Below are 12,496 nucleotides of genomic sequence, written 5' to 3'. Positions count from 1 at the left end.
AATTACATCAAATGCTTAAACTACTTCTCACTCGCGAATGACTTACATGCATAGTTATACGTGATGCTAGTTACATATGTGCTAGGACTTATACTCGCGACGTCCCACCATGACTAGTATAGTACTATTGCACCCGACGGGGTCTAGTTTAGCAATCGCAATCTGTGACAACCCTCATAATTACATGTATCCGTACGATTAATTAATGTTAATTAAAGTGCTTGATGACTGTGCTGAATTACTTAAATGCTTTCTGATTACTGCGTCATACTTACATGTGGTTGTTAACATACTAGTCTTGTGCAGAAAATTGACTAAATAGTCCTGTATGCTTTCCTAAGTGTTGGGAATTAAAAATGTTACAAAAAAAGATATATATAGGACACTATATGGAATAACTTAGCACTTTAACGGAACGGTATCCAACCGGACATTACCCGGAACACTAAAATATTGCAAGAAGCATTGTTTTTATTTTTCTGAGCTAGTTATGGTTCCCGAACACTTAAACCTTCTACATAAAGTATCCTACACATTAAACACTAGATCTTACATTTTAACCCTCCACTAAATCACCTACTTACCCAACAAGTTACAATCTACCCCCCCCACCCCCGATTGTAATCGGTCCAACTAAGGGGCCCCACCCCAAGATTTTCCTAAATCTCCTTTAGATCTTCTCTTGGATTATACTAATGGAAAGATATAACCCTTTGGTTAATAGCTAAATATGGTTTATAAATAAACTTGATGGATCACAAAACACAACACTTCACCTTCTTTTCTCCCTCTTTACAAGCTCGGCCGAACACCCCTCTTTATACACCCACCATTTTCGATTTTGTTCATCCATTTCAAGTGCTTCTCAAAGGTGTATCAAGGTGAATGACGAAGTGTGGAACTCTTGGAACTTGAAGGACCTCAACCACAAGCTTTTATCCACTTGATTTTCGATCTTGTTCTTCCCTAGCTTGAAGCTAGTGGTAAGCTTCTTGTTAATCCTTAGATACTTCATGTTTTTGGTGGTTAATAGATGTATTATGATGAAACATATGAACACTAAAAGACTTGAATCTTGAATCATGAAACATAAGCTTAAATAAGATGAAACATGATGTAATATTGTTAATATGATGTTGTTTGGTATATGTTGATGCTTGCTTGATGATTACTAGTAATATGATGATTGATCATCATAGTGAACTTGTTAAATCATGATTTAAAACATGATTTAACAAGATAAGTGGTGATTATGTGGTTACATAAAGTAACCACCTCCATATTTAGACATGAACTTGGTGACAAAATGATTTCTTGTAAAATAACAAACAAAGTGATCTAGTAATCTTGTAGATCTAAACTTGTGAATGATTTTCCTAAATAAACCAAGTTTAAAAGACGGTTTTTGAAAGATCATGATCCTTACACTATTTTGGAAATAAAGTAAGTATATGGATACTAGTGACACGTGAAAATGTTGTAAATAAATATTTTTGTAAAGTATGTTCACAAGTTGTGAACATCCAAAAATCCCGAGGATGAGATTTTAACAAAAGTAAACACACTTTCGAGGGTAACTAAACCCACTAAACGCCATACCAAGTTACTACGTGTTTTTATGAAACATCAAGTTCATGTTGGTTTGTAAATGGAATGGTTTGCTCTTGGTAAATTGTTGTTGATTGTTGAATGATTTTTTGGAAAAGAAAATGATATGCTTATTAGCATGGACGCCCCCATTTACAAAGGAAACTCTGGCGAAATTTTCTAAAAAATTCCAACACATAGAAAATATTTTCTAACAAGTGTTACAAGTGTATTTTTAACTATGATCTTTCCACAAAGTCAGAGTGTGACATTTGTATTGTGTGGTATGTGATAGAAGTAATGAGTAGATAAACCGTACATAGGATACGTGTTATGCATGCACGAAAAACTGATTGTTATCTGTACCTTATTAGGATGTGCTTGATTTCTGATTATTAGAGTAACTAATCTAACCGAGCAAACCAAGGTGAGTTCACACACTTTCTAATGCATGGGATTCCCGGTGGTTGGGAATGGGTTAAAGAATTAAAACGGAACCTACATATCCTCCTTGGGTAGGATATGTACCGCCATCCTCCATGGGTAGGATGCCAATATTAATCCTGCGTATTCTCCTTGGGTAGAATACGTACGTTCTTCCTCCTTGGGTAGGACAACAACCTTAAAACTTACTAGACAAAACTCTATCATTAAGTCCCTCATTTTATATCGACTTAATCGCCGGGGCCAATGGCGAGCGGGTCATTAGTTAATAGCGCTATTAGGTTTAACAAACCTCACACTGTGCCAGTCGGGCGGGCGTGTACTAATGGACTATGGCAAACTGTCAATGATGATAGACATTGACATAGGGCACAACTTACTTTCGTTAGTAGTCGATATGGTAACAGTCTAGTGGTTCACATGGGGAAGCCCCCACTGATTATGGATATGGTTTGGGTAATAAAGAAGGAACTGGTTAATCATATTTTCAACTATGGGGTAACCCCCACGGCAAGTAAGCCAGCAAAAGACAAACCATGTTTTCGGAAACAACTTAAAACTAAACAACCAACTGTGAACTCACTCAACTTTGTTATTGACTCATTGTTACATGCCTTACAGGTCGTTAGATGCTTATGGAGCTTGCACGAGGAGGAGGTCGTTGTGGGATATGGACTGTTATGTTCCGTGCTTAACATTTGAACTTTATGAACTTATTGAACTTATGTTTTGGTTTTACGTTTTATGCTTCCGCTGTTAACTTAAAGTTGGTTACTTTCTTTTGGTCACCAATTGTATTGTGGTTGGTTTTATTTACTTAATTACGTTGTTCAATATGATTGGTGGCTCGATCCTGGTCATGTCACGCCTCCAAGCGGTGATACTCCGCATGTGGATTTTGGGGGTGTGACACAATCGCAGCTCGAGGACTTAGCTGGTAGTATCAGTTTTGTAAGTATATATATCGTGTATTACGTTTATGTATGTGGAAATTCGTAGCTTTTATCTAATACACTATTACATATCAAACCCGTATGCTCACCAATACTTTTGTGTTGACATTGTTTTAATGTATGTTGCAGGTTTAGTCGCAGTCTACATCAAATCAAGCTAGGAAGTCTAGAAACATACCAAAAATCTAGGTTGTCGGATTTGTATTGTTCGAGAGGACAAGAAATCTGTGATAACTTATGTGATTGTACTAATTGTTAGTATGGGATAACAAATGTAATAAATACTGTCGCAATATAGTTGTTATGGATTCTCTTGAGCAATCTGATTTGCCTATTGCCGCGCCCCGATGATTCCGCCATCGGTTGGGGTGTGACAGATTGGTATCAGAGCCATAACTATAGGGAATTAGGCCAGACTTGACCTAGTCCGGGTTGATGTCTTAGAAACGACCTAGTCTATAGTCTAAGTACCAACGGGCCTACTCGTACGAACCTAGTAGGAGATTGTACGGGCCTACTTGATACTCTCGTTCGAATTCGCTAAAAACTACTACTTCGTGTGAACACCACATACTACAATTTCACACGAAGAGCCTTTCCTAAGGCTAGAATATTACTTAGCCTTTCCTAAGGCCAACACAATACACATGTTTTCGAAAATACTCGCATAACACAACCGAGTGATTCAGTCGAGATCAGGCGTGAAAACCAAGAACTCTCGACAAGATCGCTCGCTCAGCTCATTTTTCTAGCACGAGAACTTTTCGTCGAGCTAGGAGTGACATCCATAACTCAACGAAAGTCTCCATTTCAAAATCTAGTGGAACTCCCGAATTTATTCGAAGAGCACAACCACAGCTAGGAGCGAAGTTATTGAGTCTGGGGTGAAACCCGTATCTTAATAAACCGTTCCACTCTCTATAGAATGGTTTTCAAAAGCTCTCACCAAGGACTCGGCTATAACGATAACTCGAGCCACGCGATGACTAGGAAGACGAATGCCATGAGCTGCATCCCAGTGGAGGCATAAGTCTTCTAGGGCAACGTGCATGCACGAACTTGTTGGGTATAGTCGGGTTACCTTGGGCAGTCGACGCCTAAACACCCGAGGCACTCTATCTATTTTTCTAGCATACGACTCGTCGATTTTACGCTTCATGGAACCTATTTAGGCTTATGTGTTACGATTTAAAACTCTACGCTTTATTGATTTCTCGATTTATCGATTTTCACTCCCTGCTCTTGCAACTGCACAAGTCGCACAACCATCGCAATCTAAAACGAAAACCGAATGTTCGCAACAAAACTAATGTCTAATTACTCGCTCTCGCTCTCTCTCTCTCTACATCGTGTCCTCGCACATTCTATACTGACATGTATGTGTATGAGTATAAGCTACAACTAATTATATATACAAACAAATCAATTGTGTGGGAACTTAGGAATCTCGTGTCTCCTATGTGGCTCCTATGTGAAATCTATTATATTAATCGCAACAGGTTTTGATCGCGCTCAATCGCATCTCAAACTCAAAAATCATTATGATCGAATCTCACTCCAAATCTCTCTCTGTCTAGATGCCTTCCAACGACTCTACATTGAGACAAACAGCTAGGAGAAAAGCCAAATGAAGCGCCGAGAAGAGGATCGCCTCGCTTGTGGCCAGGGAAGTGGCCAAGGTCGTTCCTCAAATTGTCGCTCAAGTGCACTCTCTCAGCAACTCTCGAACCTCGGAAGACTCTAAGATGGAAGCGCCGCAATCTGCTTTCCTCTACAAGCACTTCAAAGCCTGTGACCCAATGGAGTTCACGGGTGAAGGAGGTGTGTCCCAACTACTCCAGTGGTTCGATTCTATCGAAGTTACCCTTCGTCAGAGTGGGTGTCCCGATGGTTTTCGTACTACTTGCGCTACCAGAGTATCTCAATCGCGAGCACTCGACTGGTGGACAACCGAACGTAACAAACGTGGGATCTCCGTAGCTTACGCTCTCTCTTGGGATGAGCTGAAAGAGCTCATGAAGAAAGAGTACTTCCCTCCCCACGAAGCCTAGAAGCTAGAAGACGAATTTTGAAAAATCAAGCAGGTTGAAGGTGACAATACTGGCTACACCGCAAGGTTTAAACAGCTTAGAATAATCTGTCCAAGTCAAGTCAACACCTCAGAAAAAGCTATCGCGGAGTACATTCGCGGCTTGCCTGAATGTGTGGGCGATTTTGTCGAAGCTGCAAGACCTGCTACCATCGAAGAAACCTATCGCTTGGCCGCAGAAATCAACGACAAACGAGTCTTGGACAGATTTTTCTCCAAGAATCCTGTCAAACAAGCTCATCAATCAATCGTCATCGATTCTTCTGACGATTCTTCCGACGATTCCTCCGACGATTCTACCGAAGATTCTTCAGGTGAGTCCTCGGACAAATCCTCCGATGCCAACGCGCCGCTTCAGGAAGCTCAGCCCAGCCGCAAACGAAAGACCATGTGCCGGAACTCTTCAACAACTGAATTGTCGCAACCAGAACCTCTCCAAGCCATTCCAGTTCACTCAAAGTGCGCCTACGACGGAACTTATCCCCTGTGTCTCACGTGTACGTATCATCACCCACCAGAACCTAATTGCCGCTATTGCGCAAATTGCAACTGGTATGGTCATCTTACCCAACACTGCCGCACGGTGCCGCAGACTTGAGGAATTTCGGCAACAATCACAGTCTCCGCAGGAGCCCTCTACAACAACATTAGTTATGCTTCCAATGTTGTAATGATACAATTTTCGCCGTTAATTTCTTTTTCATGTTGAACTTGTTCTATTTCTCGACGCAATGTGGACTCTATTTATCTCTCGCTCTCTCGCACTCGCGCACCAACTATATACTAGCACTATATATTATATAATGTGTTTTACCCCTACTATGCGTTCTTGAAGCGAGTTGCGATAAACGAGCAAGGACAACTTAATCACGGGTGCACACGGGATTATGCTGGTCAGTGCACGGGGATCGTAATAAGTTTCAATGATGCCATAACGTTAAAAGCATGGTTAAGCGTGGTGGATACGCCACTGGTACTTCCTATATATAAGTGTATTGACCATGTCGACACAGTGTGACACCTATTCACGGGGCAGAGGCGTGTGGTTGAAGCATGGTGGATACGCCGCTGGTACTTCCTATATATAAGTGCTTCGTCATGCCAACCAATGTCTTGTGAAGAAAGTGCCATACAAGTTGAATGTTATTAGACCAAGTATACTATTTAATCCTATTTTCGACACACTACACTACATCGCAAGGCGTAGCAATCTCAATCGCAACTCAAAGCGTGTAATCGCCAGACTTTTCGTAAGTCAACACGCTCGCAATCGCATTATCGCTAGAATCTACCTCGCAATCGTTATCGCTTATTATGGGTATTCCGCAATCTCAATCACTTATTGTGTGTTCGCTCAAATTGTTTATTAAGTGCATCGCGCTATCGTATATCGTGGGTATCATTCTATCGCTTGTATATCACTCTATCACTTGTATATCGCTCTGTCGCTTGTGTATTGCCCCATCGCTCATCGTGTATCGCTTAACGTAATCGCTATCGCTATCGCTTACCAATATCCGTGCTGTCTGTGTTAAGTTAGCACACATGTCCTCGCTTCACGGGATGAAACTCATATGGTTAAAGCATGGTGGATACGCCGCTGGTACTTCCTATATACAAGTGTTTTAGCCATATCAGCAGACTTTCGTGGAAAAAGGCCATGTGGGGTCTAATGTTAGTTAAAACTTGTGGTGTCGTTTAATCTAATCTAATCAAATCGCATATTCCCATTGCTTGCAACGCATCGAACGTCGCCTATCGCTTGACGGTTGTCACTTATCGCTCATCGCTTTTCGCCTGTCGCCATCGTCTTCTCTTAGTATGTTTGTGTTGTGCTATCAAATTTTCGCGTACCGCTCACCGCTTATCGCACTCGCTCGTATCACTAAACTGAGTTTGAAAACGACTTCATCACTCAGTTCACCTTTCAAGACTTGATCCAACCCTTTCTCGTTTGGACCGAGTCATCGCAAAACTGTCGTTACTATGTCGACACGTATGACACTGCCTCACGAGACGGAAGCCATATGGTTAAAGCATGGTGGATACGCCGCTGGTACTTCCTATATATAAGTGTTTTATCCATATTGTTAAACTTTCGTGGAAAGGTGCCATGTGGGGCCAACCTTAAATTTAAATTTTTGGTATTATTAAAAGGCCTTGCCTACCCAAATTTTAAACTGATCTTTTCTTGCAAGACTTTTCCTAAAATTTGATCAAAACCTTGGAATAAAACGAGATTGTCTTGTGACGTTGGTGTGACAACCGACTCAAGTTACTGCCGTGTGACGAGAAAATTTCGTAAAACGAGTTTTAAACGCCCTAAAATCTTTAGTAACCTAATAAAACCCCACTCATAGCGCTGGTGTGAACATCGAAACAGTTTAACACCACACCGTGGGAAGATTTTTCATAAGCAAGCCTCTTCAAACCTTTTCGAATTAATCAACTTTTCGAGAATTCAAGACGCTTTTGGATCGCTTTTTGTGTGTTGCCATCTTTTGTATACGAATCACCCTACTCGATGTCATCGCCACTCATTGCAACACTCTCTCACTCGTCGAATTTCGATCAATCGCTCGCTTATTTTGACGCTCTTAATCGCTACTCCCACTCGCATCGATCCTCGCAACCCTTCTTGTGGATTAATTTCGGGACGAAATTTCCTAAAGCAGGGGAGACTGTAACAACCCGCACGTTCATGCGTTGTTACTACTCGTTAAACTCGTTACGCCTAGCACTAGAGATTCGAATCATAATGTAGCTATATCGCATACATCACTATTTCGCAATATTTTCGCATATTACGCATATTTTATCGCAATAACACATCGCATCACACACACTAACGCTCACTATGATGTTGAGTGAGGACCTATTCTACCTCCTCGATAGCCGTGATGCGTCGCAGAGAACGCATATTCGAAACGTAACCCGATTATTGTATCGCAACTTTGAAATGTGGATATTTATACGACCCTATGTGACTAATCATAATAAATATATGAATATGGGTACGAAAATGTGTAACCAAACTATTGCGACGCTTAACGAACAAAACAAAACCTCGAAACGTAATTCGCCGTAGACCACCGATCGAGTGACGGATCGATCGAGTGGTCACCCGATCGGGTTGCCACCCGATTGGACAGCCACCCGATCGGACAGCCATCCGATCCATGGCACTCCCTTCCCCTTTTCTCATCTTCACCTATAAATAGCCCTTGTCACATCACTTGAACAATGATGTGACAGCTCCCACTCGACCAGCACGCTTTGGGGCTATTTCCTCTCGATTTCTCGCGATTCTTGTAAGTTTCTACCTCAAATCTTGTACTTCTATGATCTACACATACTCTTTCATCATTTTCACCTTTGAACCTTAACTTTTAACCGTGAAATCAGTGGATTTGAGGTGTTCTAGGATGATGTCATCACGGAGTTCTTATGAACTTCAAGTCTTCGCCTCATTCCACCAAGAACAACTCAGATCTGAAGGATTTTCACAAGATTCAACAATGTTTTCGCATAAATCTACACAAATTCATGGTTAAAAGGATTGAAAGATGGTTTTCTAACTTTCTTTCAACTTTTTTTACATTCAATGCACTCAAACCGATAGAATCGGAGCTTGTTCTAATCTTCTGCTCCTTCTTGTTGATGTGTTGGTTCAAGATCTATATTCTATCAACGAGACAACTGATCTCGGATAAGTAAGAACCATCGTTTCGAACAGCTGACTTATCGGATTAGGGTGATTCCTGCCCGATTGGATCGCCTGGGTGTTGATAGGTTTCTGTTGTTTAGCACAATGTCATACCGTCTCGAGAAAACCGCAAAACTTTCAAAACAATCAAGTGACAGGACGATCTAAGGCCGTCGGAACGGATTGCCGTCCGATCGGATTAACACCCGATCGGATTGCCACCCGATCGGACAGTCGTCCGATCGGCTTGCACTTGGTTCCTCACTTTAACTTTTAAATTCAACTTTTCACGTTCTGAACGTCGAACGGATTGCCATCCGATCGGATTGCCACCCGATCGAACAGCCATCTGACCATGTGATGTTTGGGCTAATTCAATACCTAGATAGTTCCAAACGGATAGCCACCCGATTGGATTGCAATCCGATCGAGTGACAAACTACTGTGAACTTGTTCTCACTAAAGTGTCCTACCAATCGGATCGTCGCCCGATCGAACCGCCATCCAATCGACTGACCTGAAGGGTAGAGATACTTCGCTGTTTCCAAATGCTACAATGAAAACTTCAAAAGGCAAACCATCATACACAAACACATCTTCACCAAATGAGGTGACAATCCAATCGAATGGCCATCCGATCTGATTACCATTCGACACTTGGTTCACTCGCCTCCGTATAACGCACTGTTTGACGTTTACACTATCAAACTGTAACCAGGCTAATCTCAGACGCGCTCCCATCAATCCAATCAAGCTGTGCTTGCTTGCTGAGCACCGATTGTGAGTATACTTGAACCCTTTTTGCTTTTGCACTTTTGAGTGTAACATACGTTGCTATCAAATCGAATTACATCAAATGCTTAAACTACTTATCACTTGCGAATGACTTACGTGCATAGTTATACGTGATGCTAGTTACATATGTGCTAGGACTTATACTCGCGACGTCCCACCATGACTAGTATAGTACTATTGCGCCCGACAGGGTCTAGTTTAGCAATCGCAATCGTAGCTCGAGGACTTAGCTGGTAGTATCAGTTTTGTGAGTATATATGTCGTGTATTACGTTTATGTATGTGGAAATTCGCAGCTTTTATCTAATATACTATTACATATCAAACCTGTATGCTCGCCAATACTTTTGTATTGACATTGTTTTAACGTATGCTGCAGGTTTAGTCGCAGTCTACATCAAATCAGGCTAGGAAGTCTAGAAACACACCAAAAATCTAGGTTGTCGGATTTGTATTGTTCGAGAGGACAAGAAATCTGTGATAACTTATGTGATTGTACTGATTGTTAGTATGGGATAACAAATGTAATAAATACTGTGGCAATATAGTTGTTATGGATTCTCTTGAGCAATCTGATTCACCTAGTGCCGCGCCCCGATGATTCCGTCGTCGGTTGGGGTGTGACAAATAGGTTCATGAACCCGGTTTGATGTTGATTAAAATCGACAAAACCGGATCCGAAAGGGGCGGATCGAGTGGGAACCGGAGAAACGGGACGGCTAGGACTGCTACTTTGGTTCGTGTCCGCACTCGAACGCCGAGGAATAAAACCACGGTTGAAGGGATGTATTGTATAAAAATTCTAGATTTCTTATAAAAAAAAGTAGAGATAAGAGGGTTTGAGAGTGTGTTGAGTGTGTTGGATTTTATAAAATAGGAGAGATGGGAGTTTATTTATAGGAGAGATGGTAATTTTAATTGAGTTAATTTTTTTACATATATAACCGTTTCAAACGGTCAAATTTTGAAATTAACAAATCCTCACGCCGCGATGTAGATAACAGGAACAAGATTTTAAACTCCTATAGCGCCGCCTGTAGTGGTATTCCGTGACGCTATGGGACGCCATAGCCAGAATCCCCGTGATGTGCCGCCCCATTACACTCGGTCTTATACACGATCGCAGCCTTGCAAGGTGGGTTCCCATTTTTAGTTAAAAGCTTTGCTTGTAGGACACACCATGAGTTTATTCAAATGAGTGCCAAAATATCTAGGGCTGGCAATAGGTAACCTGTAAGTAACCTGTTAAGACACGATAACAGAAAAGTACGCCATGTGATTTTTTACGTTTTTAAAAATAATCAAAATTTGAAAGTCAGGATCCATTATTTCTCCTTCTAGGTGCATAAAAATATACATCTGTCTTATAAACATTGAATATAAAGTAGTTAAACGATGGTATTCATGTATAAAATTTTTGTTGTTCGCGTTATCAAATACATGTTAAACCTACTAAGACACGATTTACCAGCCCTAAAAATATCTAAGATAAATTATTGTATGTCATACCTTATCTTTTCTTTTTGAAATATTTTCTTCCTAATTCGCTTTCCTGTTTCGCCACTTTACATAAGGTGAAAGTGGGGGTTTAGTTAAAAAAGGATATTGTCATGGCCCAAATATTTGAAGGTCGCAATACTGTGGGCTGTGCTTGAACGCTTAGGTTACTGGCTAGTCCTGGACTTTATCGGGGGACGGAGTCAATGTCAATGAAGAGGTGTACATGCCTAGTCGTATAAAGAAGCAGGATGGATTGGCTTGTCCCCGGGGACTTGGGGACGACACACGGGGCTCGAAAAGTAACCCCTTGACAATATGCTTGCATACATGTATATATACTAGCAATGAGTTATATGTGGTTGATCTTATTACCAGCTAACATTCTTGGATTGTAATTGGGACAATAAGTTATTTCTTTGGTTACAGGCTGCGATCACCGATAATGTTCTTTGCTTATCACAACAACGTTATTTGCTTGATCTCCTACAACGTATGGGCCTTGCTCAATGTAAACCTTTGTCGACTCTCGTATCTTTGGTACAATAACTGACAAGTTACTTCATTGTGCCTATGAATAATGCTTTATTTCATCGTGTTGAATATTACATAGTGAATTGAAAGTGGTAAACAATGATATTATAAATTATAGAAATAGAAACTTATCAGTCGTAAAATTGGAATTCATGAACAATTCAAAATCTTGAAATTGCCTTTAATCTTTGTTATAGTAGGTAACATCGAGCCATGATCGATCAAATCAGAAGCACCAATCGATCAAATCGTACTCAATTGAAGAAACACGGAACTAATTTTAGGGATTAGTTTGGTTTACGTTTCGACCATAAAGGTTAATCTTCTTAATCCTTCCTGATCTGACGCCTAGATCTCCCTGCAAAACACTAAACACACCGTTAAGCTCGTTAAGAGGAGGAGAATAGGGGGGTTCTCCTCTTAACCACCCTCTAGCGTGAGAATAAGTATATGTTTTAAGGGAATAAGTGTGTGATTAAAGTGAGAGAGCAGAGAACAGAAAAGAATTAACATGTACATGAAGGTCTCTATTTATAGCCAGAGTAGTGTCGAAGGAGATGGGCTGATGGGCCTTGGGCCTGGAGTCGACAACAAGGAATATTCTTCTTGTCCCTTCTGTCACGACCGTTAGTGTTTCTAGAAGGTTTATGGAGCTGGCGCACCCTGAGTGGAGCCACGTGTCCTGGTTGTCGTCCTTGTTGTCTCCCTGACATCAGCAGGTGAGTGGAGATTATGGGGCAGGTGTCGCCGCCCTCTGATTGGTGCCATGTAGGCGTCCTTGTGTACCTTCTTGTCTCCTGCACGATTGTTGATCATGGAGCACGATAGGATACAACCTGTTGGACGCTGATTGGCCCATTTCTCTGCCACTCGTACCGTTCGTGTTATCTAG

This window comes from Helianthus annuus, chromosome 7 (genome assembly GCF_002127325.2).
Source record: "Helianthus annuus cultivar XRQ/B chromosome 7, HanXRQr2.0-SUNRISE, whole genome shotgun sequence".
Classification (NCBI taxonomy): domain Eukaryota; kingdom Viridiplantae; phylum Streptophyta; class Magnoliopsida; order Asterales; family Asteraceae; genus Helianthus; species Helianthus annuus.
This window is presented reverse-complemented; position numbering follows the sequence as displayed.